General features: G+C 44.8%; 1 long non-coding RNA gene across 1 annotated transcript; it reads left to right on the top strand.

Annotated features, from left to right (window-relative positions):
- On the top strand, positions 1 to 27,407 carry LOC122448520. The gene is made up of 3 exons (XR_006271646.1): positions 1 to 147; positions 20,786 to 20,789; positions 27,370 to 27,407. It is a non-coding gene; the product is annotated as an uncharacterized LOC122448520 (long non-coding RNA).

Here is a 27,407-nt window from a genome sequence, read left to right as displayed (position 1 = left end):
ACACAAAGACCCATAGCAGCTTACTAGTTTGCATTCCCACCAACAGTAAAAGAGGGTTCTCTTTTCTCCACACCCTCACCAGCATTTATTGCTTGTAACTTTTGGATAGCAGCCATCCCTGACTGGCGTTGTAATGGTACCTCAATTGTAGTAAATTGATTTGCATTCTCTAATAATGAGTGAGGTTTAGAGCATCTTTTCATGTGTTTGTTACCCAATCTGTAATGTCTTCTTTGGGAAAATGTCTGTTTAGTTCTTTGGCCCATTTTTTTTTTTTTTTTTTTGAAGAAACTCCTCACTGGAAAACAACCTCACTAGGAAAATACACCCATTGGTAACGATTCGTAACAACCTTGGCTCCTGCTGCTCATTATGGACCCACTCTCTGAGGCCCATCTAGATTTTGCTCCTCCTGTGTGTGTGTTAGTCGCTTCAGTCACGTCTGACTCTGCGATACCACGAACAGTAGCCCACCAGGCATCTCTGTCCATGGGATTTTCCAGGCAAGATTACTGGAGCGGGTTGCCATTTCCTTTTCCAGGGGATCTTCCTGACTTGGGGATTGAACCCACATTTCCTGCATTGTAGGCAGATTCTTTACCATCTGAGCCACCAGGAAAGCCCTTGTTCTCTGTGGCAAATGCCATTTTATTCAGAGTGAACTGCTCTCCAGAGCAGCAATCAAATTCCAAAAGGCCAGAAAGTGACCCACTGCCAATCTCTGGGGAGAAGCAGAAAGGTGGGTGTCCATTCCTCTTGATTTGAATGGTCTCTTTGTGATCCTTTGATCTAGTGTCTAGGAGTGTCTTGAGAGACAGTCCATTGGAAAGAAGGAGTTCTGGTATTTTCCAAAGGGCCAAGTCTCAGTGATTGCCCCTGGTGTGTAAAGGTGAAGGAGGAGAAGGGTCTGGGGCTGACTGGCCCTTTCCTTTCCCATAAATCACCCTCCATAAGGTTCTTCTTATGATCCTCTTCCCCTGAATGACTTCTCTGATATCCATTTTAACCAGATTCCTCTACTTCTTTAAAAATCATTCATTTATTCAAAAAATATTCATTGAGTGCCTGTATTGTGCCAGGTGGTAGCAGATAGTGATGACCAAGGCAGCTCTGATGTTTCACCATCATCAGCTCCCCTGTCTTCATAACATGTCTCATATTTTTGAGAGCCTTCTATGAACAAGACACTGTATTACATTCAATGACCCTTACAAAGTCAGTACTGTCTGATCCTCATGTGCAGAAGAAATATAGGTCTAGGCTAGGAATGCAAAGGATGCCTAAGAGACCCTGAATCTGGTCCACACTGTAATGTTTCTGTTTCCTCTGGCTCTGGCCACTGGTGCTCTGAAACTTGACTTAAGAAATCTAAATACGCTTTCCCTGAACAAATCTAAGATATTACTGCCATCTGTGTTCTTGACCTCACATCCTCTTTGCTGCATCTGCTCCCATGGAAACCTGAGTCATATGTTAATGATCCCATTCTGACTCCCTGACCTTAATTTTACATTTACTACTTGAAGATCTGGTGTACCTTTTAATCTAGTGTATCTTTTTATTGGTGTATTTTTTATCCAAACCACCGTCTGGAAATCTAAAGCTAAACTTGTAAAGGTGGCAGGAGCACTTTGGTCACTACAGTTTGAAAACCCATTGTGTGCAAGAACCTGTGAAAATCCTTGCCCTCTCCCTACAGACTCCTTATTCACAAGAGTGAGTACACATCTCCACTCCCTTCTTCCAGCATCATCCTGCTTTCTTATCCTCTCTCCAAGAAAACGATGATAATAATGAGTATCTGGGAACACCGTGGTCATTCTACGGTTAATCTCCCATTGAATCCTCTGAGATAGTTGCTATTATTATCTTTACTTAACATATAAAGGAACTGAGGTTTACAGAGGCTCTATAATATCCCCAGGGTCCTCCAGCTGGAAGAGGTAGGATTTGAGCTCGTTTACCGGTCCTTCTATACTTCTCTTCACTATACTTCTCTGCACTCTAGGAAAATGGTATTGATTGACCAAGTGCTCTACCAAGCTCTAGCCTGGGCAGCGCCTTGCCTCTGCTAAACCACATGAGTGGGTGGATCAGCAGGAAGAATTCCTACATTCTTTTGGTGTAATTGTTCACTCATGGTGGTGGTTTAGTCACTCTTTGTGACCCCATGGAGTGTAGCCTCCCAGGCTCCTGTGTCCATGGGACTTCCCAGGCAGGAATACTGGACTGGGTTGCCATTTCCTTTTCCAGGGGATCTCCCCAACCCAGGAATCAAACCCAGGTCTCCTGCTTTGCAGGCAGACTCCTGCACTGTAGGCAAATTCTTTACCAACTGAACTGCAAGGGAAGCCTCAATCATCGTAGCTACAAGCTGGTTTTTAAGAGCAACCATCACATCATAGAAATAGAGCACAATAATGGAAAGCCTGGGCTCTGGAATCCAGGCATATATACAATCTCTACTCCACTGCTTACTCTGTGACTCTCTCTCAGCAGGTCATAGAGTTTTTCTGCATCTCAGTTTCCTTCCCTGGAAAATAGGGCTAATGATGGTACCTATATCTAGAAGTTGTGTAAGGAATTTATCATTGGACTTAAGTCTATCATTCCACTAGTTCATGGAGTATTTCCTTGTTGAGTTTTGTGAAAGGTTTAAAAAAATGAATTATTTAGTTTTCACAAGCATTCTCAAATCCCTAAGTAGGTTTTAATCACGCCCCCTTTAACTAGTCTTCTTTCCAGACTAAACTATCCTAATCTTGGAAATCTCGCTTCCTTTAGAGCTAGAATCACAAGTACCAAAGTAGAAACAAAAACACTCTCTTCTGCATTTGAGTCAAAGTGCTTGTTCTCAGCAGAACTCTTCCTGTGGAAAGACTGAAAAATTGAGGCAGAGAAGTTCAAAGACCCAGAGCCACTGAATAAAACCAAAATCCCTTAAAATTACACTGATGGTTCTTCAAGATAAGCAGGTAATTCTTCGAGGTAATTTGGAGAGAATTCAACAGTGTTTATTACAGGTTCACTTAAGAAAGTCAAACATCCAGCCCTAAAAGCAATTTCAAAGCAAAACTCCAAACAGTATTTTAGAATACAGAGGAAATTATATGCACACTCTTACCTCCCAGGGGTTTTGAAGGATTAATGGGGGGAAAATAGAAGCTATAAAGGAAAAAATCACCAGAAGAATGACAGGAAATATGAGAAATTCACAATAAATGGGACAGGCTAACAGGGTATAATGTGCATAATGTGATTTTTAATGGACATTAAGTAAATACCTGTAGGTGGATTGACTTTCTGCCCAATGGGAATATAGCACTTGGGGGAGACAGACATGACCAAGTGGAGAAAGAATCACTGCAGAGAATGGAAACTAGTTCAAGTTGCTTTCTTTTTTTTCTTTGACTTTGAATATCAAAGGAACATTAGCATTTGCCCTAAAAAGAATATTTTAATAATTTATTGGGGTTGCAAGTCAGATTATCTTATTTACTGGGAAAATGACACATAAAATACCAGATTTTATGATACTATTTATGGTACATCACACTAAGTGCCCTTAATGGCGGGGGGGGCGGGGGGCGGGTATCCACATTATTCTTCAATTAGGATGGAAAATATAAAAAGTCCAGCATTCTTTATAATAATGAAGAGACAACGGATGAATTTAAGACCTTTATGTTATTCTAAACTTTCGTGTGAGTTCTCTAGGGGAATATTGAAAATTGCACTGTGCTCCTCTCTTGAACATACTCATGGGATAGCATACCCAAGAATAACTCTTTGATCTTCCTGGGAGTCCTCATTGTCTGGAGGCTTCACCTCTGCCTCTTACTTTATTAGTGATTCTTCCCAGAAAGGCATTCCTCTCTGCACATGGATAACACTGCGACTGGGTGTATACTCTATCAAGGGCAGTTGTATTTCACTAACATGGGTCAAAACTCTGGGTTTTAAAGGCCTGAAACTTATCCTCCCTGAATTCAGGGCTTTAGAATCAAGGTAGCATAGTCAGGAGTACCCAGACTTTGGGATCAAAGTGTTCCAGCTTTGAATTCTGCCTCAACTGTTCACTAGGTAAATGGTCTTAGTCAAGTTCCTCAGCTTCTCATCTCTGATTCCCACCTGCACAATGGAGAAAACAATTCTTACATAACAGGATTATTGTGATGAAGAAATGAAATTACTAATCCAAAGAACCTTGCTTATGGTAGCTGTGTTATTGCTGATATGGTGGTTTTCATTGTTGATATTGTTCTAGTCCAGATCAATGAGCCTATTGAGGTGCTTCAAACAACACACTGGCCTTGGGCAGTTCTAGATTAGAAACAGTATTGTCCTAGAGTTGGTGCTTTCTCCCCAGAGATGAAGTTCTTTTTCTTCCAGTGCTAGACTCACTAGCTCCTGTCTTACTGACCACTCAATAATGAAAACTTTTGTATAATCATTTTTGTTGTAGAACCACCATGTTTTAGAACTGGTCTAAGGTCAGCTTGCCAATGATGGTCACCAAATATGGGGACTCCACTACAAAAGCAACTACTGCTTCTCTTTTTGGTATATTTAAGGAATTGTCATAAAGGGAGTCTTAATCCACATAGACTAGAGGCTTAGAATTTTACAATGTGAGATGCCTTTTTCTTTTTTTTAAGCGTATGTTAGGTTTCTTCAATACATTCTTAAGATTGGCCTGGTTGATGTGAAGCTTTCTTATATCCAATGGTGTAATCACAGGAGGGGTAACTCATAAATGTATTATTTCCCTGTGGGAAGAAGGCTGGGGATCCTGGTTAAAACCTCACTAGAAGGGAAAATACTTCTCTTGCATCGATAATAGTTTCTCCTTCCACTTGATTAAAAAAGAAGAAATTATAATTAAGAGGTGCTTCTTTAGGGCTTCTCTGATAACTCAGTTGGTTAAGAATATGCCTGCAATGCAGGAGATTCTGGTTCAATTCCTGGGTCAGGAAGATCACTGGAGAAGGGATAGGCTAACCACTCCAATATTGTTGGGCTTCCCTTGTGGCTCAGCTGGTAAAAAATCCACCTGTAATGCAGGAGACCTAGGTTCGACCCCTGGGTTGGGAAGATCCCCTGGAGAAGGGAAAGGCAACCTATTCCAGTATTCTGGCCAGGAGAATTTGACTATTTAGTCCATGGGGTCGCAAAACGTTTGACGCGACTGATCGACTTTCACTTTCATTTTCTTTAGGCTTTGTCAGTTTGGGGACAAAATTCTTAAGAATGAGAAATTTGTGATGGGGAAGAGAAAATTCATAATAAATAAATAATTCATAATAAACAACATTCCCAAAGTCATAAATTTCATAATAGGTGGAGAGAAGATCACTTGCTAATTATATGCTTATTTGAAAGTTACTCTTCTCCAGTGTTTCAACGTCTCGGTTTGTTAGAATGCACAATGAATGCTTAGAATCTCTTTCTTTTGGAAAAGATCAAGCTATCTTGTTAACAGAGTCATGTTCCCTGAGAGAAGGCCCAGTACTGTATGGTTGAATGGTTACTCCATAAAGAGATTAAAAATGGAAACACAAGAGGAAAGGTGACTTGTGACAATGAACCTCATGGACTCCACTAACATCTTTTCTCATAAAATCTTGTTCATATTTTCTGTTAAGGAGAAGATAAGCCTTGGCACTAACTTCATTTCTTATTTTGCTACTGCTTCCTTGGGTGGCCATGGAAAACACATTTAGTCTTTTGATATCTTGGTTTCTACAACTATAAAATGACTTAATAATTTTTACTTTTATAATGGACTTTGTAATAGCTATCTATTACCAGATAATGAATTGCCCCCAAAACTTAACAGGCTTAAAGCAAGCAGTTCTGTGACTGCATGCCTATGAAATCCAGAGACGGCTTGTTTGGCTACCTCTGCCTCATAGTCTCTCAAAAGACTGCAGTAGAGGTTTGGCTGGGGCTGCCATCTTATCTGAAGGCTCACTTGAGAGACAAGCCTCTTCTCAGCTCCCTCCCGTGGTTGTGAGCATGATCCAGTTTCCTCCTAGGCTACTGACTGAGGGCCTTGGTTCTTTGCTGACTGTCGCCTTGGTGGTGGGGGGAGGTCACCCCCAGTTCCCTGCCATGGAAGCCTCTGCATAGGGCAGCTCACGGGGTGGCAGCCGGCTTCCCTCAGAGTGAGTAGGTGAGAGCGTCAGAGCAGGCTTGCAGACAGAAGCCACCATCCCTTTATAACCCCATCTCAGAAGGGACACCCTATCACCTTGCCATGTTCTATTCATTAGGAGCAAAGTTCTGGGTCCAGCTCCACTCCAGGGGAAGGGGTTACACAGGGCATGGCCTTAGAAGACATGCTGAGAATGAGCTCAGTCACTCATTCACTTATGACTCTTTGCAACCCCATGGACTGTAACCTGCCAGTTCCTCTGTCCATGGGATTTTCCAGACAAGAATACTGGAGTGGGTTGCCATTTGCTCCTCCAGGGGATCTGACCCAGGGATCGAACCTATGTCTCCTGTATTGCAGGTAGATTCATGATCACAGAGGCACCTGGGAAGCCCACTATCAGAGCCACAGGGATTGTTAGGGTCATCTTGGAGGCTGCCTTCCCTGGACTTAGTCATAGTCGATCTGTGGGATCACAGAAAAGCATGTGTCTAGACCATGAGAAGTTTCTCAAAATCTCACCCTTCTCCCGAAGTAGGACAGCTTTTATTCATGCATTCAAGACCACATTTAAAAATTCATTCACTCATTTGGAACATTTACTGCATACCTGTTGTTTATAAGGCACTGTAGGCAGTGCTTTGAAAGATCAAAGCTAAAGGAGTTAACAATTCAGGCAGCACAGAGCACCCTTTGATAGTGGAGTCATCTGCTTTGTGGATGTGTAAACATCACCCAGGGACAGACAGCCAGATCTGCATGGAAACAGGAGTGGAACAGAAATGCACACAACATCCATACCCCTAGCCACACTTCCATCAGCTGAAACTCTAGGAAAAGATTTATGTGAGAAAGAGATGTTCTGCCTGCCTTGAACCACTTTTAGGGGAGTCTTACATAAAGTTCTCAACACTCTTTCAAGATAAATGCAAGGTGCCAATCCTCTTAAAATCTCTTTCTGCAGGGCCCACAGGCTGTGGTTCCTGTGCAAAAGGATGGAAACAAAGATCTCTCTGGGCTCAATCTGCCACTGGGCAGTGACACTTCTTCTTTTAATTCACTGTTATTTAAGTTATTTAGACTTCTTACTTGACTTTATATGTGTCTTTCTGGTTTCTCCAACTAGATTACTGTTCTCCTAGAGCAGAAGTCACTTCTTACCCTTCCTTGCATCAAAATAACTTTGATTAACATGGCACTGTTGTTGTTGTTTAGTCCCTAACATGTTGTCTGACTCTTTGCGATCCCATGGACTGTAGCCTGCCAGGCTTCTCTGTCCATGGAATTTCCCAAGCAAGAATACTAGAGTGGGTTGCCATTTCCTTTTCCAGGGTATCTTCCCGACTCAGGGATCGAACCCATGTCTCCTGCCTTGACAGGGAGATTCTTTACCACTGAGCCAGCAGGGAAACCCAACATGGCATACAGGGGTCAAATGATTCATACACTGGTGCCTCTTTCAGAGAGGCCTAATTTATACCTGGATCCAATTAGGAAGGACCAGCTTAGGATCATTGGCTGAAGGGCTTCTGGGGGCATCCTCTTATTTACCTTTGCCTAACTTTTGAGTCCTTTCTTCTGCTCTGGCTATCTTTGAGTTTTAGGTTAATATTTCCTACCCCTTAACCTCTTTTGTTTCCCACAAAATCATCTCTTTTCTGTCATGCTTTGTTTCAACTCAACTTCTGCTCCTGCCACAGTCCCTGGGTGGGAGGCAGTGGGCACCAGGGTCTCTGTCAAGAAGGAGAGCGAGGAAGAAATATGTTCCCACCAGAAGACCTTGGCCCCATCCACAAGCATGACAATAGGCTAACTTCTTTGCTCTTTCTTTCTGTACTTTTCAGAGTTCTTCTATTTAAATACAGGGACCTAGGTCGACTATGGTAGTAGTAGGTATTTTAACACATAAATATCTTTATCCTCTTTGGGAATGCGTTTCCTGTTTTGACTTGTTCTCTAAATATATATAATTTTTAAATTACAGGTTTACGTCAGGAGGACAATTTAGTCAAGTATAACTTTCTGCACAAAACACATCCTGGTCTCAGCACATAAACTCTGGAATGTGAACAGTCTCAGAGAACACACGAATCGAGGGATGCTCTCCCCAACTCCCCCGCCCTGACACTGTAAAAACGTATCTCGGGTTTTTTCTTTAGCAACCAAGTCCATGAAAGGAGCTGCTCTCTAAGCAAGGATAGTAGAGATCGGAATCTTAGTTGATGTCACCTAGATAGAAAAATATTCAAAATCTTGTCACAGAGACAAAAAGGTCCTTTCTAGGAGCATCCTTATGATCCAAGGCTACACAGGGACAGACATTTCACCCTAAAGCCTTGTAACTGGGGTCCTGAGTTTCTAAACAAGGCAGAGAGGAAAGGTGACCTCCTGGAAGGTTGGGCTGTGTTACTCATTGTGTGGCTGAACGTTAATGCAATCACGAGCTTTCTCTTTTCTACTTCTCATTCTATTTCTTTCTTTTTTTCCCATTTTTATTGGAGTATGGTTGCTTTACAGAGTTGTGTCAGTTTCTGCTTAGAGTAAAGCAAATCAGCTGTACGTATACATATTTCCCCCTTCTTTGGATTTCCTTCCCATTTGGGTCACCACAAAGAGCAATGAGTAGAGTTTCCTGTGCTATGCAGTAGGTTCTCACTAGTTATTTATTTTATATGTAGTAGTGTATACATATATATGTCAATTTCAATCTCCCAATTCATCCCACAACCCCCAGTCCCCCCTTGGAGTCCACACATTTGTTCCCTACTACTGTGTCTCTATTTCTGCTTTGCAGATAAAATCATCTGTAGCATTTTTCTAGATTCCACATAAATGCGTGAATGTATGACAATTATTTTCTGTGATGCAAATTCATGAAGTCAAAAATTACTTTTTTTGACTTGGTTTGAAAATGGAGAGACCTTACCTCCAACTGGGACACAATCAAATAACTTGAGTGAGGTTATGTCCTAAAAGTTAGATCAAAGCAGAAACATATAAATAGGTTGAGATATAATCATGTATGGAGACGGAAATGGCAACCCACTCCAGTACTCTTGCCTAGAGAATTCCACGGACAGAGGAGCCTGGTAGGCTACAGTCCATGGGGTCACAAAGTGTGACTTCACTCACTCACTCATAATTATGTCAATGAATTATACAAATGAAAGATGGACTTCCGCTACGTCATAGTCTGGGTTCCTGGAAACAGATTCTGAGATGGAGGTGTGTGTGCAGACGGTTTAACTGGAGAAGAACACCAGGGAACAATCCTGTACAAGATGGAGGGAAGCAGAATTCGGCAAAGGGAGACGCTGAGCCTAGATGCAGGAGTGACAGAGACTCAGCTGACCCCACAGGAAGCCATGGAGCTGTGTGGGGGAGGGCCTTCAGAGTCATCACAGTTTAGTTTAGTCGCTCAGTCGACGCTTTGCAACCCCATGGACCACAGCACGCCAGGCCTCCCTGTCCATCACCAACTCCTGGAGCCTGCTCAAACCCATGTCCATCGAGACAATGATGCCATCCAACCATCTCATCCTCTGTTGTCTCCTTCTCCTCCCGCCTTCAATCTTTTCCAGCATCAAGGTCTTTTAAAATGAGTCAGTTCGCATCAGGTGGCCAAAGTACTGGAGTTTCAGCTTCAACATCAGTCCTTCCAATGAACACTCAGGACTGATCTCCTTTAGGATGGACTGGTTGGATCTCCTTGCAATCCAACAGATTCTCAAGAGTCTTCTCCAGCACCATAGTTCAAAAGCATCAATTCTTTGGCGTTCAGCTTTCTTCACAGTCCAACTCTCACATCCATACATGACCACTGGAAAAACCATAGCTTTGACTAGACGAATCTTTGTCGGCAAAGGCTCTGCTTTTTAATATGCTGTCTAGGTTGGTTATAACTTTTATTCCAAGGTGTAAGCGTCTTTTAATTTCATGGCTGCAATCATCATCTGCAGTGATTTTGGAGCCCAAAAAATAAAGTCAGCCACTGTTTCCACTGTTTCCCCATCTATTTGCCATGAACTGATGGGACCGGATGCCTTGATCCTAGTTTTCTGAATGTTGAGCTTTAAGCCAACTTTTTCACTCTCCTCTTTCACTTTCATCAAGAGGCTCTTTAGCTCCTCTTCGCTTTCTGCCATAAGGGTGGTGTCATCCGCATATGTGAGGTTATTGATATTTCTCCCGGCAATCTTGATTCCAGCTTGTGCTTCATCCAGCCTGGCATTTCGCAAGATGTACTCTGCATATAAGTTAAAGGTGACAATATATAAGCAAGGTGACAATATATAGCCTTGACATACTCCTTTTCCTATTTGGAACCAGTCTGTTGTTCCATGTCCAGTTCTAACTGTTGCTTCCTGATCTGCATACAGGTTTCTCAAGAGGCAGGTCAGGTGGTCTGGTATCCCCATCTCTTTCAGAATTTTCCACAGTTTATTATGATCCACATAGTCAAAGGTTTTGGGGTAGTAAATAAAGCAGAAATAGATGTTTTTCTGGAAATCTCTTGCTTTTTCAATGATCCACGGATGTTGGCAATTTGATCTCTGGTTCCTCTGCCTTTTCTAAAACCAGTTTGAACATCTGGAAGTTCATGGTTCATGTATCGCTGAAGCCTGGCATGGACAATTTTGGACATTACTAGCAAGTGAGATGAGTGCAATTGTGCAGTAGTTTGAGCATTCTTTGGCATTGCCTTTCTTTGGTATTGGAATGAAAACTGACCTTTTCTAGTCCTGTGGCCACTGCTGAGTTTTCCAAATTTGCTGGCATATTGAGTGCAGCACTTTCACAGTATCATCTTTCAGGATTTGAAATAGCTCAACTGGAATTCCATCACCTCCACTAGCTTTGTTGGTAGTGATGTTTCCTAAGGCCCACTTGACTTCACATTCCAGGATGTCTGGCTCTAGGTGAGTATCACACCATTGTGATCATATGGGTCGTGAAGATCTTTTTTGTACAGTTCTTCTGTATGTTCTTGCCACCTCTTCTTAATATCTTCTGCTTCTGTTAGGTCCATACCATTTCTGTCCTTAATTGAGCCCATCTTTGCATGAAATGTTCCCTTGGTATCTCTAATTTTCTTGAAGAGATCTCTAGTCTTTCCCATTCTATTATTTTCCTCTATTCCTTTATATTGATCGCTGAGGAAGGCTTTCTTATCTCTCCTGGCTATTCTTTGTAACTCTGCATTCAAATGGGTATATCTTTCCTTTTCTCCTTTGCTTTTTGCTTCTCTTCTTTTCCAAGCTATTTGTAAGGCCTCCCCTGACAGCCATTTTGCTTTTTTGTATTTCTTTTTCTTGGGGATGGTCTTGATCCCTGTCTCATGTACAATGTCACGAACCTCTGTCCATAGTTCATCAGGCACTCTGTCTATCAGATCTAGTCCCTTAAATCTATTTCTCACTTCCACTGTATAATCACAAGGGATTTGATTTAGGTCATACCTGAATGGTCTAGTGGTTTTCCCCACTTTCTTCAGTTTAAGTCTGAATTTGTCAATAAGGAGTTCATGACCTGAGCCACAGTCAGCTATGCACAAACTTCCCTTCCCAGAATGGCATAAGTGCAAAAACTATTATTAATAGCTCCACATCACTTTTGTTTCAGACTAGCAAGGCATTTTTAGGTAAATATATGTACTCTCTAAACAAAGAAAGAGACAAAGCCTGTTTCTGTGTTCAAATCCTGGCTCTGTGGAAGCTCTATGACCTTGGGATTCTTCTCTTTGGCTTGGTTTTCTTTGCAGCAAAAAGTGTTGGATTAGATTGTGACAGTGGTTCTCAACCTTGATTGTCCCCGAGAATCACCTTTTAAAATTCTTGATATCTGGAACTTACCTGACCTGTCCCACTATAGAACAGTTACAATAGAAACCTCCAGGGTTAGTTTCAGACATGGCATGCAGTCAGAGTTCCCCAAGTAATTCGAGTGTGTAGCTAGATTCATGGAACTCCAAGCTGGACGATCTTCAAGGATGTTCCTTGATCCAGGGGTCTAAGCTTCTGTGAGTTTGTCCTTATGGGATTTTAAGCATGAATATGCTATTACTGGGGCTTCCCTGGTAGCTCAGCTGGTAAAGAATCTGCCTGCAATGCAGGAGACCCCGGTTCAATTCCTGGGTCAGAAGGATCCTCTGGAGAAGGGATAAGCTACCTACTCCAGTATTCTTGATATTTCCTGGTAGTTCAGACGGTAAAGAATCTGCCTGCAATGCAGGACACCTGGGTTTGATCCCTGGGTCAGGAAGATCCCCTGGAGAAGGAAATAGCAACCCACTCCAGTATTTTTACCTGGAGAATCCCCATGGACAGAGGAGCCTGGTGGGCTACAGTACATGGGGTGATAAAGAGTTGGACACAACTGAGTGACTAAGTACACACAGCATGCTATTACTGACCAGGGTTCTTGGTCTTCCCAATTCAATAGAAATTGACCAGAGATCAGACAAGGAATTCGGGCAAGGCGTTCTTATATTCCTGCTGTAGCGGGGGAGAGTGAGAACAAGTAACAAGTTCCCTTGTGCACTCCCGGAGGTGGGGTGAGCTGATTCCTTTTAGGGGGTGAGGGTCAGGGTTTGTCCAGGGGTCAGGCTGAAGGGGTGGCTTAGGTGGTTTGCCCTCCCCTTAGGTGGTGTTGAGTGCAGGGGGCATATGCACACCCTGCTTTTGCTCCCTGCTCTTTAGAGGCAGCATTTGGGTTTTGGTCTTTTTATATCTTGTTGTCCATAAATTGCCCTGACTATGCATGCACACAGTTATTTTTAGTCTTTTATAGTTTCTTTTTTCTTTTTTTTTTTTATAGTTTCTTTATATTTTGTTGCTCAAGGAGATGTTTGTCCAGGAGAAAGCACTGCAGCAAAGTGTCCCAGGACCCGGGTCCCAACCTGTCTCTCCAGCTAGTTTAGAAACTAGCTGCTTCTAACTGCTTCCATCAATTGCCAAGTTAAGCAACCCTGCCTGACTCTGAGGAATGGGATAGTTATTTCTCCCCCACATCAGTCTTCTCCAGGTCTCCAGCCTTGACAGCCAGGAAGCCCCACCCACCTTTCATTTACAATCTATGAAAATGTCACCCGAAACCTGACCTCAGCCCCATCACAACAGTATCCATCAGGGCTAGCTTTGTTGGTCAGACTAACCCCTTTGAGAACCTCATGAAAGCTATAGATCCTCTCACAAGAAAAATTCATATCTGCACATCAAACTCAGCAGAAAATTTTCACAAGTACCAGAATCCCTGATGCAAAGAAATTTCAATTCAATTTCAGCATAATATGTAAATTTTAAAAAATTCATTTAACCCAGGAAGGCAGAAATTCCAGCTTAGCAGGAAGTGTCGGGACTGAAGATTAAGAGGCCTAAGTTCTAATCCTGGTTTTACTTCTGACCACCTAGGGGTCACAGAGTCACTTTTTACCTCAGTTTACACATGTATCCAATTAAGAATCCCAACACTGACTCTGCCTCACTTTTGCTTACCATCTACTCTCACAAAGAACTGGCACATTCTTCTATCCAAGCTGTGTTTGGGACCATAGCACCCAGGTGTTTATGTATTTGCCTGTGTGTGTTAGTCGCTCAGTCGTGTCCAACTCTTTTGCGACCCTATGGACTGTAGCCCACCAGGCTTCTCTGTCCGTGGGATTCTCCAGGCAAGAATACTGGAGTGGGTTGTCATTTCCTTCTCCAGGGGAATCTTCCTGAGCCTACCTCATTCTGAGCGCCTGCATTGACCAAGAGGCCATGAGGATGACAGTATGTAAGGGTCCTGGAGCCCAGATGGGACTCAGTGAAGGGCCCGAATGCAGTGTCCATCTGCTTGGAGTAGGACTTGGCCTCTGACCTTGGGAGGGGCAGGTGGAGAACCCATGGACCCACCATGCACCAGCCACAGTCCTTCATGGGGGAAGGCTGCAACTGGAACCAGAGGTCTGAGAAGCAATCTCCCAGACTTCACACAAACTGCCAGACTGGCCACAGGCTTGGCAGAAACTTCCCAGCTGGTGAGTGCCAAGTGGTCTGGAGAGAGCGGAGCTGTGGCCAGCCTCTGGCACAGGCGTCCAGGGGAGCTCTGTTCCCAGGGTGCTAACCTGACAAGCGTGTCCGTCAGCCATGCCAGGAGGGTAGGTTGGACTCTGAGGGGCCCCAGATACACTGCCTCACCAGGGGAAAACAGCATCGTTCTCCCAAGAGCCTTGGGCAGCTGCATTCCCCAGTAACCCCCTTCTCCCCATTGTCCAATCTGTCTCCAGACCACCTCCTCTGACAATCCTTCCGAAAGCAAGGGGTGGGTGAGAAGGGAGGGGTGGCAGTTCCCATCGGGGTCACTAAGCTTCTGCTTAGTGTGGTCACTTAGAGATGACAGAGGAGCCCCGTCCCCCGGGAGAGTTTCTCCTCTTGAAAGATATTGAGGGAACAATCACAGAAGCCTCTTTCGAACAGTGATGATGGGGGAGGCTGTCTGGGGGGTCTCAGAGAGCCTGCAGGATGGTGCTCCTGGGGACAGAGGGAGATGAGGAGGGCACAGGGTGACAGCTATGACTTCTCATCCCCAGGCTTCAGGAGTGACACCCCTGCACCTTCAATCCCTCTCATGCATCATTTCTTCTCATTTCATCCTACTGGAAAGGAAGCACTCCAGCCATGCATGGTGCAGCAGTAGACAGATGCGGTTTAAAAAAAAATTTTTTTTCTCCTAATTCCCCCTTTGCTGTTTTGCAACTACTGTTTCCAGCTGGGACAGAGGAATATACACAAGAAGTATACTTTTTAAAAAATATTTACTTCATTGAAAATAAAGATAGGCATCTCATCGTCTCTTCCCATGAAACAAGTGATGTGTGTTTCCAAGCTGGGGGCATTTCTTGCTGTCTTTCTAGTTCTGACAAAAGATGCTCTTCTACCGCAGACTCTCTTTTTTGTAAACCTTTTATTTTGAGAGAGAGAAAGTTTCATTTTCTGCACAGAATTGCTTTCCAGTGTATCTGAATCATAGAGAAGAGATACAAGCATTGTTGATGGGCATAACAGGAGGAGGAAGGTTACCTTGTGGTCCCCTGTCTTTTGGATTTGGCAAAGGGACCACTGGCCAGAGGAGACCCAGAAGAACTACTTTTAGGACCAAGAATGCACAAGCTTTCTCATTTGTAGGACCTCAACCCCACCATTCTGTTTCCACAAGACGAGATATATTGTCACTGTTGGTGGTAACACCTGGCCACCAGGTTCTTTACAAATCCAGGGGAAAACAGAACAAAGTTCTCACAGTCTCCACCATTGAGGAAGCTGCCTTGCAAGGCAACTCTCACTCACGCCTGCTGGGGTAAGGGAGGCATGGACCTCTTTGTACCAAAGAGACAGGGCTTCATGTCTGTGTCAGCCTGGGTCTAGTCAAGAACCAGATCACATCAGCCCGTCTAAGACAGAATTCACTATATTAAGAATTGTGAAAAGGCAAACAGAACAGCTGGATGTTAAGGAGATAGAAACTGGGAGAAGAAACCCTAGGCTGAAGATACAAAGGAAGAGATGGAGGTTACTAAGACTTGGAGCTCTGAGGATGGCTCCATGGAGCTGAAACTCTGACTTCTGAGAAGGGGAGCCCTCTAGGGGTGGAGCTGTTTCTCGGGGGATCAAAGGGGCTACTGATGCTGGGAAAGCTGCAAGGTGGACTCTACTGCTGCCCATTCCGGGGAAGCCAGGGTGAAGCAGCGCGGCTAGGAAAATGACAGAACTGAACGCCCAGAAATTCACGGTCCTTCTTCCTCCTCAAGTCGCTCCAGCGCCCTCTGTTGGCAGCACCTAGCAGATGCCACAGGCAAAAAAGTCCTTGCAGCTCCCATCCAGCATGGAAGGCAGAACTGAGGATGAGAGACAATGGTTTAATAACTAGTACGTGTGACTGGGTCTCCACTGACTTATCACTGCTGTCCAGCTTTCCTTTGTTCCCTGATCTGTCATTACAAGCTGTGGGACAGGACCCTTTCGTTTCTTTGAAATGGCTAAACTCAGGCAGAAGGTGGATTTGGGAGAACTTCCTGTGCAGGTTACCCCGCACGCCTCCAACCCAGGATTTCTCAACCTCAGCGCTATTGACGTCTGGGGCTGGGTCCCTGTTGCAGGGGGCTGTCCTGTGCCTTGCAGGAGGTTGAACAGCACCATCCTTCACCCACAAGGTGCTTGGGGCTCCTCCCCCATCCTGCCCCCAGTCAATCCAAAATGACAACTAAGACAGTCTCTGGATGTTACCAATGTCCCCTAGGGATCAAAAGCTCCAGCAGCTGAGAGTCACCGCTCTAAACTCTCAACATTATTGTCCTGAATCTTTGGGCCTGAGAATTAGAACTGTGAGAATGGCCATACTTCCACAAACTACTTTGCAGTCTTCAAAGCCCCTTTTTTCTGCTCTACTGAAACATATTCCATCAACTCCAGGAGGCAAGGCGGGTCAGATACTATAATCTCCACTTTAGAGGCTAGTGAACTGACTCAGAACCACCACCCCCACCCCCACTAGGAAACCCCATTGAGGCAGAAGCTACGTGCCTCTAACAGACATCACCCTCAAATTTTTAGAGGGAAAAGGGGGTGGCTGGACATGGACTGGCAGAGAAGGGAGCCTCCTCCCCCCACCCCAAGCTACTAATAATGTTCTTTTTATTTTTCTTTTAAAGTGTCCGGCTATTGCCAGGAATACCATATAAAACTTCTTTATGAAGTGAACACAGGCCCCAGCAGCTTATACAAGCTGGCTCGGACAAGCGCACCGGTGTTTCTAATTAATGCTCGGGTCAGTGCTCCAGGCCAGCCCTACCTGCGTCCCGCCCGTCAGCTTTTGACTCCTGGCTCACCTGCACAGGAGCCCCTGTGCTGGTAACTGATAAAGGCTCCTGACGCTCCTTGCCGAGTCTGGGAAGGCAGAAATGAAAGCCGCTTCCAGCTAGCTGTCCTCCAGCCTGAACGTGGACCATTCACAGGAGGCCCCGGGGAGATGCTGCCTGGGCTGTACCGGTCCGGCCAAGCAGAACCTACGGACAGGCGCTGCCCCTGTGCCCGGCGGCAGCTGCAGCCGTCCCAGGGCCTCTGACTGACAGCCGGAGGGGTCTCCTCACCACCGGCAGAGCAATCATTCTCCAAATGTCAGGCAGGCATTTTCACAGCTCTCCCCACACTAGAGATTTCTGGTTCTCCTGAAAACCCAGGGTAAGAGATTGTGCTGTCACTGGACAGCACAAGATAGAAACAGGTGTTTTTCTATTCTATATTTCTATAATTGCTGTGCCCGTGTGTGTGTGTGTGTGTGCGCGTGCGTGCCTGTGCATGTGTGTGTGTGAGTGGGCATGAATGTGTACATACATGTGTACATGTCAATCCATGACATCTCATATGGAGCTGATAGAAACCAAGGTCTTGGCTGTGCAGACCTTTTGCACATCCTGTGTTCTGACTGGCTAACTTTTTGGCTAGTTGATTACTTGATCACAAATTTACAACCTGTTACTCCCAGTTCCTTATATTCCAGATAGAGAATACAAACCACAAAAAGTACCTAGATGTGCTGTACAAACACTTGGAAATATTCAGATAATTTGCCATAATTTCCTTCTATTTATAAATTTTGAGCATTTGAAAAATAAAATCTAAATCTAGACCTTTGCAGCTTAGAATTCACAAACAAATAAGAAGCTCTGCTTTGGTAAGGACTGTGTCACAACTTGCCTGAATTTTTCATGGTACTTAGCTTACACTGTGATGGCCACAAAACTGGCATTCCATTGACACTTGTTTCTTAAATGACCAGAAGAATGATGTAAAATTAAAGATACTAATTTTTTTTTAAAATGACAAACTGACAGGTGGGGTCGGATCTTTCCAAAAGAGTGGGAGGATTTTCCTTCTCTCTGTTGATTCCCACAGCACCTGGAGGGTGGCTATCATGGAGCTGTGAGCATGTTCCAGGCTCATGGAGGGGGCTGTGACCTCAAATCTTGTGCCCTACAGAGGATGTTAGTTTTTAGAACGTTTCTCTGTGATCCTGGGAGATAAGGAAAAGCATTTGATGGGGAGTTCACTTCCTAATTGTGTGGCCCAAGGAAATTAAAGTGGGGATAATCAAGTTGGTATTCACATCCCACTGCTGTTGTGAGGATGAAATCCAGCAAGGTCATGCAGAGAGCAGCATGCAAATTGGAGAGGGCTTTCCAGGGGCGGTGGTCATTGCTGAGAGTTCTTGAGCAAATCCATCTACTTGAGGGATGTACACTCCCTGGGCATCCGAGGGAGATGCCCAAAGCCACACAAGCATTTGATATCAGCTCCTGTGATGCAGTCGACTGGTGACAGCCACGATGATGTGAATTTAGGAGGTGCCTCCATGTGTAACAGATGTCCTCATCCAGATATGAATTCTGGTTCATGAAATCAGTACAAGTAAACACTGCGCTTTCCTTCACCCACAACCTGATGTCAGGAGATCGACTTTTCTGCGCGCAGGCAAGTGGACCCAAGTTTGGTTCGGTTACAATAAGACAAAGATTGTGAATGTGATACAGAAGTGAGTAGCGTGAGACGAATAGCAGACTGGTACCACACCCTGATTTGTAGGCGAAGAGAAGTGGGTCACGATTTCCTCACCCAGAGATCAGTCTAAAAACAAGTGAAAGTGTTAGTCACTGAGTCTGGGTCTGACTCTTTGCGACCCCGCGGACTGTGGCCCACGGGGCTTCTCTGTCCATGGGATTTCCTAGGCAAGAATACTGGAGTGGATTGCCATGCCCTCCTCCAGCGGATCTTCCCCACCCCGGATCAAACCTGGGTCTCTCGCATTGCAGGCAGATTCTTCATCATCTGAGCTATCAGGGAAGCCTCTGAGGAATCCTTCAGTGGCCACAGCACTGGAGACCCATGACCCCTGCTGAACATCCTCATTTGGACTACCCGTGGGATAGCTTCTCCGCAGCATGTCTTCCTGTCTTAGGACTCTGAGTCTTCCATTTGTGTACCAGATACTGTGTGATGATCACTATTCATCTGTTTCAATACCTATCCACTCTTTCTACTTTACATTATGAGTTTGGCCAACACCTCAGTCTGTGTTTACCCTATTGGGAAGGCCTTTTGTAACCAGGAAACTTTATCCAGTTCCTGGATCCAGGAAACCTGGAAGAGATGAAGCCCTGCTTAGCCTGGGATTGAGAAGTGGCTGAGCTTCTGCCCAGCAGGACGGGAGCAGACAGCACAGGGCAGTACCTGGGCTCCCGTCAGTTCTCTTGGAGGGGCCACCTTGTTTCATCCCAAAGAGAACCTCAGGACCAGAGACATATTCCAAAGCTCCAGGTAATTGTCTCTTTCCACACTCTCTGGCTGCCTAGAATCACAGACGACTCTTCTGCATTCTGATACAGATAAGTAACTGCTTAATTTGACCTATGATTTTCACTGTTCTAAATGCACCAGTGTTGAGACTCTGTCCTTCCTGCTTGGAAAGAAAACTGAATAAACAAACCTAGAAAAGTAACCCAGAGAGGACGTGATGGCTAAAATGAAGACAAAGTAGAAGGCATTAAGTTAGAAATAATTTCTACCACTTTGAAGTCTAAGACGATATTTTTGAAAGACGAAATATAGAATGAACATGTGCTTGTGAATATCCTGTAACATGCAATATTTAATTTCCCCAATATATTGTGGGGAAAAAAAAATTCAACAAATGGAAATTTCTCCCAAAGTCTGGCAAAAAGCCACTCCTCTGCTCTGATTTGGAAAAGAAGATTGTAAACAGTGTGGCGGTGTCTGGTTTTACATTACAGATGATTTGCAGATATCCAAGTTTGATTATAGTTTAGCTTTTGAGATTTTTATCACAGGAACATATTTCAAAGAGCCCTAGCATGCAGAAGATGGGGGAGAAGCTTGTAAAAACAAACTCTTGGGCTTCTTTAAACCTAAGAAAATGAAAATAAAAACAGTGGACAAGCCGAGAAACTCCCCCACAGGTTTATTTCTCTGGGTTTTGTTCCGTGCTGCGAGCTCTTCATGTCCTGACAACAGAAGGTTCCCTCATTATAGTGAACGTGGATCATGGAACCAATATGAGTGGAAGACAGAGTCAAGTCGGCCCCCACCCCCAGATGCACTGGAAAGGGTGGATCCAGCTTGCTCGATGGCAAAAGAGGAATGACAGAGGCGAAAGCCCACGTTCCTCTAACACAGTGAGACCTGGTCACTCAGAGCAGGACTCAGAGCCCAGAGCAAAGCGCACTCCCCTACACTGTGTACTGCAGAAAGGACAGGACACTTCAGAAACAGCCTGGAGGAAGGACAGCTACAGAAATGCAGTGCTGCCAGAAAAGGGAGATGTGGAAGGGGATGCAAATCCACCGAACTTTCCAGAACACCCAGGGTAGGGCAAGTGTGGTCTGCAGCATCCAGGAACCTCGGGTGCTGGCTTTCTAGCACCTGAGTGGGGTGCTAGACTAGTGGGGTCAGGCTGTCTCTTGCATCTTCCCTCGGGTGGTCTTAACCTCACCCATTAATGCACACGTGCTGCAGACCCATAGTGCTGCCTTCCATGGGCTAATCATTATGAATAGGAGAAACAATATGATGGGAGCAGTGCGGTGGGAGTGGGGTGGGGGGTGTGTAGGGGTTGGGGAGTAGGCAAGTGGCAAGACCAGCTCTCCTGGGGCTAGAGGCCCTTCCAGGATGCCTGGCCACCCACATGAGCCAATGTTTGACCTTCTCCCTACCTCTCCTTACAGCATCTTCCTGCTCCTCCCTTCCCTGGAGATCTGCAAACTTTGCCAAGACACCCACAGACACTGTGAGGCAAATGGAATGCGGAACCCTGGGCTCCAGTAAGAAGATGCTGTCTGCTGGAGGCTCCCACCTGGTGTCTGTGAAATTACAAATGCAGGGGAGACTGCCCTGGCTGGGAGGAGCCCTGTGAAAACTGTGGAACTCAGGAGCCAAGTCTTGGAAAGCTGAGAGCTTAACATGGTCTGGTGCGTGGTGCAGAAACCTCCACAGAGATGGGCAATCCAGAATCTCCACCTGGCTGCCCCATCTCTTGAAGCCAGCAAAGCTAGCAAGTGAAGTCACCTCTCTGAGCCTCAGTTTCCTCACCTGTCAAATGGGCATATTGACCCCAACCCTAGAGATGTATATGAGACTGTGTGTGTGTGAAATTGTAGGATGACAAGCTGTTCTGTAGGTACTGGATGCTGATAGACTTGGGACACTAAAAGGCTGAATGTACACAAAAGTCCCCACGGGGATCCCGCATGCTCACAACCTCAAACTGGGGTGGGGTGCGTGTTTGGCAGGGGGTGGGGTGATGGAATTTGGCTCAGCTGTTGCCAGAGTGGGGCTTCACCACGTGGGACAACCCCCTGCCGACACATACACACACACACACAGTGCCAGAGGCGGGTCCCCCAGGAAACTGTCCGCACCCACTTCGTGTCGGGATTTTGAGGGAACACGCCTCCATTTTCTGTAACACCAGCCTGAACCGATGCACACATCGCACTGCACCACGTTCTGGGGGCTTGCGCTTCCTTTCCCGAGTTTGGTCCTCCCATGAGTCAGAGGGAGCCGGATCAGCGGGAGCTTAGTGGTTTTACTGGAGGGGAACCTACAGGAAATCATTTAAGAAGATAATAAGGGGGATTTTTCCTGTCTAGAGATGAGGCCCCTGGGTCTTTGCAGATGGTGCTGTTTTCTCAGATTCAGAAATAACTGCAGGAGAAGAGCCTCAGCTGGTTCCTAAATCAGTACAACTGGGTCAGTACACAGACCCTCCTGGGGCAGGACCGAGCTTTCATGCCTTGAACTTTGCCAAAGGCTCAAGGCTTCACAGATCCGTGGGACTCCCCTCCCAGCACTCAGAGTCCTGGCAGACTTGGCTCTCCCTGAGCCCCACGTGGTTCACCCAGCCTCTCTTCCCTGTTAGATTTGCCTGATTACTTGAAATGTGATTATCTCTGGAGCAAAATTATAAATGGATTTTCATTTCCTGCTGTCTCAGTTGGTAAAGAATCTGCCTGCAGTGCAGAAGACCTGGGTTCAATCCCTGGGTCAGGAAGGTCCCTTGGAGGAGGGAATGGCAACCCACTCCAGTGTTCTTGCTTGGAGAATCCCATGGACAGAGGAGCCTGGCAGGTTACAGGCCATGGGGTTGCAGAGAGTCAGACATGACTGAGTGACTAACACTTTCCCCTGAAGTAGAAGGTAATTACTTTGGGTGGTGCCCCTACTGTCATTGTGTAATTTCTCTTATTAATAAATGTTTTGACACCTAAAGTTGACTAGCGTTGAACCTGAGTAATGAAAGATAAGGTATTTTACCCTTTTCTGTATTTTGTTATTCCCATCATTCCTCCTATTAAGGTTCATTTTATGTCTGAGAAGAGCAAATATTTTCACTATCTGAAAAAAATGTCTGAATTTTTTATACTTCTTAGCATACTTTATTTGTTTTTGTCATAAGGGGTCCAGAAATAAGTAGAACCATAAGTTGGGTTGATGGCTCATGAGCCTTCCTTTCTCAAGATGCCCCTGGTCTCTTCCCAGAGCATCATCCTTCTCCTGGCTGAACCATAGCTCCAGTTTCTGATTTGCAAGCTCACTCATCACAACACATCTGGTGAAATGAATTCACTCATCAAACATCTACTGAGCGTCTGTACATCTACATGCTGCAGAGAGAGAAATAAGCAAGTCCACGTCTAAAAGAAAAATTTATTGACTAGTCTTGAAATTTTGCTTTCAGAGACATCTGCTCAGGATTTTGTATGTGGAAAAGAAGACGCAATGGGTGGATAACCAAGCAAGGAGAATATAGAATGAGGACCCATGGAGGAAATCTAGTCCCTCTCTCTGTTTCATAGACCCCCAAACCCAGTGACATCACATGAATGATGAATTCATGAATGAACCCTGGGAACAGAGCCCCAGAAATGGAGCTGTCATTAAGGGTCATCTAGGGCTCTAGCTGAATGCCTTGAGTTTTCTAGATGAAGGGGCTCTGGCTTACAGAGACTGCAGCTTACCCAGGTATGACCACAGTCGTGGAAAAATGGAAGATGAAGGCCCGAGTCTGCATCCCCAGGCCTTGGGAGAAGGGCCCCCACCCCCAGCAGCCCCACTCCTCTGCTCTCAGAGGAGGCCCTGCCTGGGTTAGAACCCTGCTCCCCAGCCCCATCTGAGCAGTGCAGCCAGGACTGGCTCTGGAGCTGGAAGGGCAGCTTTCATCGCTCCCACGACGAGGAGGAGGGAAGCATACTAACACTTGTTGGGCGGGAAGAGAAGCCATTCCCCCCCACCACCACCGCCTCGGGGTTCTCACGAGTCCTGTTTCCTATTCCCTGGCCGTCACCTGATCTCTGATCAGTGTCCAGTAAACAGAAAAGAGCCTGCTTTATGCCATCACAGATTAAGTGACACCAGCTAAGGGCTCCATCTTTCACTCTTTCTTTGAAATGAATCCTCACCCCCGTCTCTGCTTTGTGTCCCATGGGAGGAATGCGGTGGTGGTTGGCAGGGGGACGGGGACGGAGCTTTTTCACATCCAAACACTGAGAAGTGGCAGTGCTTTGGTTGCCGGGGGTTGGGAGGACTGGAAAAACTAAAGCCCTGCTTAATTTTAGGGCATTTTCATCTTTATCGTCATTTAGGCATGGAATAAGCATCCCAGAGGGAAGCAGCAGCCTCTGGAGTGAGTGGTCCCAGTGAGATGAGATGCAGGATGTGGGCAGAACCCTCTCCAGCAAGGGGAGGGGATGTCATTTGCTGCATTTCACATCCCGAGGCTGTGCCCTCGAGTCACGGCTCGCCTTGGGCAGCCCTGATTTCTAAAATAGCCAATCTAGGTAGTTGTGAAGACCGCAACCTTAATTTTTCTAATTTGGGAATAGAAGATGAGAAGCCTATCACAGCCGCTTTTCAGTGCAGTGGAGAGACAGCAGGAAGCCCTGGGAGGAAGCCTGGAACCTTCTATCTTGGCATGGCTCTGAGCCCTGCTCACTGGATGGAGCATGGGGAAGCAATTTTTATTTCTGTTTGCAGCTAGAACCCCAGTTACTGAACCTGATAATAATGCATTGAACCCATCTATACAGAGAAATAATTTCCAATTATTGCACTGCTTCACCTCATGTGAAACTTCAGTTTGCTCACAGTTTTCCCAGTTATCAAGATAAAGTACAGAAAGCCTTACCCAAAGGGAGACAGGCCAGGCATAAAGATGGGCAAGGATAATACACAGGGGGTTTCCCAAATGGTGCTAGTGGTAAAGCTCTCACTTGCCAGTGCAGGAGATGTAAGAGATGCTGGTTTGATCTCTGGGTCGGGAAGATCCTCTGGAAGCAGGCATGGCAACCCACTCCAGTATTCTTGTCGGGAGAATCCCACGGACAGAGGAGCCTGACAGGCTACAGTCCATCGGATCACAAAGAATCAGACATGACTAAAGCTACTGAGCACAGCCCAATGCATGGGAGGTACCAGCTCTTCCCAACCTCTTAAAGCTGCTGCCCTTTACAATGACACAGTGAGTGCACTTTATTTTTTTTTTTAATTTATTTATTTATTTTTAAAAAATTTTTTTATTAGTTGGAGGCTAATTACTTCACAACATTTCAGTGGGTTTTGTCGTACATTGATATGAATCAGCCATAGATTTACACGTATTCCCCATCCCGATCCCCACTCCCACCTCCCTCTCTACCCGATTCCTCTGGGTCTTCCCAGTGCACCAGGCCCGAGCACTTGTCTCATGCATCCCACCTGGGCTGATGATCTGTTTCACCATAGATAATATACATGCTGTTCTTTTGAAATATCCCACCCTCACATTCTCCCACAGAGTTCATAAGTCTGTTCTGTATTTCTGTGTCTCTTTTTCTGTTTTGCATATAGGGTTATCGTTACCATCTTTCTAAATTCCATATATATGTGTTAGTATGCTGTAATGTTCTTTATCTTTCTGGCTTACTTCACTCTGTATAAGGGGCTCCAGTTTCATCCATCTCATTAGGACTGTTTCAAACGAATTCTTTTTAATGGCTGAGTAATATTCCATGGTGTATATGTACCACAGCTTCCTTATCCATTCATCTGCTGATGGGCATCTAGGTTGCTTCCATGTCCTGGCTATTATAAACAGTGCTGCGATGAACATTGGGGTGCACGTGTCTCTTTCAGATCTGGTTTCCTCAGTGTGTATGCCCAGAAGTGGGATTGCTGGGTCATATGGCAGTTCTATTTCCAGTTTTTTAAGAAATCTCCATACTGTTTTCCATAGTGGCTGTACTAGTTTGCATTCCCACCAACAGTGTAAGAGGGTTCCCTTTTCTCCACACCCTCTCCAGCATTTATTGCTTGTAGACTTTTGGATAGCAGGAATGCAAGGATTCCTTAATATCTGCAAATCAATCAATGTAATACACCACATTAACAAATTGAAAGATAAAAACCATATGATTATCTCAATAGATGCAGAGAAAGCCTTTGACAAAATTCAACACTCATTTATGATTAAAACTCTCCAAAAAGCAGGAATAGAAGGAACATACCTCAACATAATAAAAGCTATATATGACAAACCCACAGCAAGCATCACCCTCAATGGTGAAAAATTGAAAGCATTTCCCCTGAAATCAGGAACAAGACAAGCGTGCCCACTCTCACCACTACTATTCAACATAGTGTTGGAAGTTTTGGCTACAGCAATCAGAGCAGAAAAAGAAGTAAAAGGAATCCAGATAGGAAAAGAAGAAGTGAAACTCTCACTGTTTGCAGATGACATGATCCTCTACATAGAAAACCCTAAAGACTCTACCAGAAAATTACTAGAGCTAATCAACGAATATAGTAAAGTTGCAGGATATAAAATTAACACACAGAAATCCCTTGCATTCCTATATACTAACAATGAAAAACAGAAAGAGAAATTAAGGAAACAATACCATTCACCATTGCAACAAAAAGAATAAAATACTTAGGAGTATATCTACCTAAAGAAACAAAGACCTATACATAGAAAACTATAAAACACTGATGAAAGAAATCAAAGAGGGAACAACAGATGGAGAAACATACCGTGTTCATGGATTGGAAGAATCAATATTGTCAAAATGGCTATTCTACCCAAAGCAAATCTATAGATTCAATGCAATCCCTATCAAGCTACCAATGGTATTTTTCACAGAACTAGACCAAAGAATTTCACAATTTGTATGGAAATACAAAAAACCTCGAAATAGCCAAAGTAATCTTGAGAAAGAAGAATGGAACTGGAGGAATCAACCTGCCTGACTTCAGACTCTACTACAAAGCCACAGTCATCAAGACAGTATGGTACTGGCACAAAGACAGAAATATAGATCAATGGAACAGAATAGAAAGCCCAGAGATAAATCCACAAACCTATGGACACCTTATCTTTGACAAAGGAGGCAAGGATATACAATGGAAAAAAGACAACCTCTTTAACAAGTGGTGCTGGGAAAACTGGTCAACCACTCGTAAAAGAATGAAACTAGAACACTTTCTAACACCATACACAAAAATAAACTCAAAATGGATTAAAGATCTAAATGTAAGACCAGAAACTATAAAACTCCTAGAGGAGAACATAGGCAAAACACTCTCCGACATAAATTACAATGACACAGTGAGTGCACTTTAAAGAAATCAGGCTTCGTTGATAGAAAATGGGGCATAGGACAGACTCTGTATCTCTTGAAGGTCAAATCACAGCTTTAGGACAGGATTTTGTTTCTATGAGGCAAATTTTCGTAAGGCAAATTGGATCTAAGAGGTCAACTCATTGTGGACCATTTTTGCTCCATGTGACTTGCAAACATGCCATCGTCTCCTGGAGTGGTCCTGATGGGGAAGTGGTTGGTGTGGAGCGGGTGGCGCAGGACACACGGCAACACCCCAAGAGGCCTTGTTTTCCTTTGTTTTCTGCCAGTGGTTGTCAATGCTGTTGTGACCTACTTTTCTGGCTCTGAAACACTGACTTTTATCTATGTGCCTGCATGCTAAGTCACTTCAGTCATGTCTGACTCTTTGCAACCCCAAGGCCTGTAGTCTGCCAGGCTCCTCTGTCTGTGGGATTCTCCAAGCAAGAATACTGGAATGGGTTGCCATTTCTTTCTTCAGGGGATCTACCCAACCCAGGGATTGAATCAGCATCTCATATCTCCAGCATTGGCAGGCAGGTTCTTTAC

Source organism: Cervus canadensis, chromosome 10 (assembly GCF_019320065.1).
Source record: "Cervus canadensis isolate Bull #8, Minnesota chromosome 10, ASM1932006v1, whole genome shotgun sequence".
In the NCBI taxonomy this organism is placed as follows: Eukaryota; Metazoa; Chordata; class Mammalia; order Artiodactyla; family Cervidae; genus Cervus; species Cervus canadensis.
This window is presented reverse-complemented; position numbering and strand designations above follow the sequence as displayed.